The sequence below is a fragment of the Mustela nivalis genome (assembly GCF_964662115.1).
Source record: "Mustela nivalis genome assembly, contig: HAP1_SCAFFOLD_1608, whole genome shotgun sequence".
Lineage (NCBI taxonomy): Eukaryota > Metazoa > Chordata > Mammalia > Carnivora > Mustelidae > Mustela > Mustela nivalis.
This window is the reverse complement of record NW_028135056.1, coordinates 115,858-119,463: the sequence shown is the minus strand read 5'-3', so window position 1 is coordinate 119,463 and position 3,606 is coordinate 115,858. Positions and strand designations below refer to the sequence as shown.

General features: G+C 41.3%; 1 pseudogene across 1 annotated transcript; it reads left to right on the top strand.

Annotated features, from left to right (window-relative positions):
• Nucleotides 1-521: 521 nt before the first annotated feature.
• On the top strand, nucleotides 522-2,004 carry LOC309857966 (14-3-3 protein theta pseudogene; annotated as a pseudogene). The gene has a single exon. The product of its transcript is annotated as a 14-3-3 protein theta pseudogene (transcript).
• Nucleotides 2,005-3,606: the final 1,602 nt, after the last annotated feature.

The following is a 3,606-nucleotide window of genomic DNA, read 5'->3' as shown; positions in this document are numbered from 1 at the left end:
CTTATTGTTTTAAATTTATTCCTCTGCAGTTTCTTTTTTGTTGCATTGTAATAAAGGTTAGTTTAGGGGCACCTGGGTGGCTCAGTGGGTTAAAGCCTCTGCCTTTGGCTCAGATCATGATCCCAGGGTCCTGGGATCAAGCTGGGCATCTGGCTCTCTGCTCAGTGGGGAGCCTGCTTGGCTTCTTCTCTTCTCTGCCTGCCTCTCTGCCTACTTGTGATGTCTGTCAAATAAATAAATAAAATCTTAAAAAAAAAAGAGTACTAAAAACATAAAGTTTAAAAAAATAAAGGTTAGTATATAATTATTATTTAATAATTATTTGGCAATTTGTGAATTATTATTTTAAATATTTATGGTTAGCAAGTCTTCCTTGTTCAACTTATTACAATGAAAGTGGGAATAATATTGGGTTACTTTCTGAGAATTTGGAGGACATATTAGGGAAAGAGAGGAAGGTGAGCTTTTTAAAAAAAAAAAAAAAGATTTTGGACTCGCGCCGCGGCCGCGGAGAGGTGAAGGCCGTCCGCACGCCTCCTCGCGATCCGGGTCGGTGCTTGCCCTCGCTCTCCTCTCCGCGTCCCCATGGAGAAGACGGAGCTGATCCAGAAGGCGAAGCTGGCCGAACAGGCCGAGCGCTACGACCACATGGCCACCTGCATGAAGGCCGTGACCGAGCAGGGCGCCGAGCTGTCCAACGAGGAGCGCAACCTGCTCTCGGTGGCCTACAAGAACGTGGTCGGCGGCCGCAGGTCCGCCTGGAGGGTCATCTCGAGCATCGAGCAGAATACCGACACCTCGGACAAGAAGTTGCAGCTGATTAAGGACTATCGGGAGAAAGTGGAGTCTGAGCTGAGGTCCATCTGCACCACGGTGCTGGAATTGTTGGATAAGTATTTAATAGCCAATGCAACTAATCCAGAGAGTAAGGTCTTCTATCTGAAAATGAAGGGAGATTACTTCCGGTACCTTGCTGAAGTTGCATGTGGTGATGATCGAAAGCAAACGATAGATAATTCCCAAGGATCTTACCAAGAAGCTTTTGATATAAGCAAGAAAGAGATGCAGCCTACGCACCCAATCCGCCTGGGGCTGGCTCTTAACTTTTCTGTATTTTACTATGAGATCCTTAATAACCCAGAGCTTGCCTGCACACTGGCTAAAACGGCTTTTGATGAGGCCATCGCAGAACTTGACACACTGAATGAAGATTCCTACAAAGACAGCACCCTCATCATGCAGTGGCTTAGAGACAACCTAACATTATGGACATCAGACAGTGCAGGAGAAGAATGTGATGCGGCAGAAGGGGCAGAAAACTAAATGCATACAGGGTGGTCATCCTTCTTCCCCTCAAGAAACCTTTTTACTCATCTCCATTCCTTATTCCATTTGGATTTCCTATAGCAAAGAACCCACTCATGTGTATGGAATCAACTGTTTATAGTCTTTTCACACTGCAGCTTTGGGAAAAACTCCATACCTTGATTTTGTGTTTGTCTTGGCCTTCCTGGTGTGCAGTTACTACTGTAGAAAAGTATTAATAGCTTCATTTCATATAAACACAAGTAATTTCCAAACACTTCTATAGAGGACTAAAAATGTATCTGGTATTGAAGTAATCTGAACCAGTTCTGCAAGTGACTGTGTTTTGTATTACTGTGAAGATATGAAAATGTAGTCATTACAATTTACAAAGTGTTCTGCATAACTTCCTAATTTCTACATTCCTTCCTTCCCTCTTCAGGGGTTTCCTTTCCGTAAGCAACTTTTCCATGCTCTTAATGTATTCCTTTTTGGTAGGAATCCAGAAGTATTCGACTGAATGGAAAAGCATTTGGCATTTCTGCGCTGGGGGTCACAAATTAAAATGCCTCCTGTGTCATATATGATGGAGGTCTTGTGTATCAGGATGTTTCCTTATTCATTCTTCATTTGCTGCTGTTTAAGTTGACAACTTCCCTTCCCAATAAAAATTCACTTACACCTTAAAAAAAAAAAAAAGATTTTATTTATTTATTTGACAGACAGAAATCACCAATAAGCAGAGAGGCAAGCAAAGAGAGAGGGGGAAGTAGGCTCCCCGCTGAGCAGAGAGCCCAATGCGGGGCTCGATCCCAGGACCCTGGGATCATGACCTGATCTGAAGGCAGAGGCTTTAACCCACTGAGCCACCCAGGCGCCCCAAGGAAGGTGAGCTTTGATAAGAAAATGTTACTAAAACTTTTTCCACTCGTGGCTTAAAAAATGTTTCCTTCATGTGATTCTAGGGCTGGAAAAATTAGTTGGAATAATTAGTTTTTCTAAAGTATAGAAAAACCTCTGAAAATCTGCAGGCTTCACTAACATGTATGAGGAATCACTAATATCAAAGATGGGTTACATTCAGATAGCTTGAATTTTGGTTATATATGTAAATTAGAAGCCAAAGGACATTCCTAGGAAGGGTGAAAGTGTAAATTGCAAGGGCAAAGGGTGAAGGGATGAATGAAGACTAACGAACAGATACTTTAACTTTTATAGAAAGTAAGCACCTTTCCGGACCATAGCATATGCCCCTATGTTTTATTGCCTAGACTGAGAATATCTGAAGACTACTTTTAAGATCTGCAAGATAAATTTTAAAAATTCAGCCTAAATATTTCTGCAAATAGTATAATCCAAATTAGTATTTCCCAATCAGCCTAGTATCTTTTTCCCTCTCCTTCTATTGGTAAAAAATAAAAAGAAAAAGAAATGGAGAACACATGTTCTCCATCCTGTTCTCCAATCGTAGGAACATACTATGCTATAGGTGAGAATTTTCTTATTTACTGTGGTATGCAGAATACAAGTTCCCCAAAGATGCCTATGTTCTGATCTCCAGAACCTGTGAGTATGTTACATTACATAGCAAAGGGGAATTAAGGTTACAGATAGGGTCAAAGTTGCTAATCAGCTAACCTTAAGAGGGAGAGTATTCTAGATTATACAGGTGGGGCCAGTGTAATTACAGGGGTTCTTTAAGGTTTTATTTATTTACTTAACAGACAGAAATCACAAGTAGGCAGAGAGGCTGATCGAGAGAGAGGGAAGCAGGCTCCCTACTGAGCAGAAAGCCTGATGCGGGCCTCGATCCCAGGACCCTGAGATCATGACCTGAGCTGAAGGCAGAGGCTTTAAACCACTGAGCCACCCAGGCGCCCAATTACAGGGGTTCTTAAAAGAGCAAGAGGAGTGCAGGAAAGAAGGTGAAATATATTTCATGTGATAAAGACTCATTCTGCTCTTGTGGCTTTAAAAATGGAGGAAAGGAACCATAAGCCAAGGAAGATGTGCCATCTCAAGAATCTGGAAAAGGAAGGTTCCCCCAAAGAGCCCATAGAAAGGAATGCAGCTGTCCCCAGCCTTAACTCAGTGAGACCTATACAAGGTTACTTGACCCTATACAACAACAAGGTAATAAAAAGCATTGTTTTAAAGCATGAATTTATGGTAATTTGGTAACAAATTGGAAATTAATGCAATTATTAAACTATTATGACAGAGTACTCACAAATACTGATGCTACCTCTTTTTTTCTTAAATTGTTAGCATTTGTCCAAATATCTAAAAGGTTAACTTTTT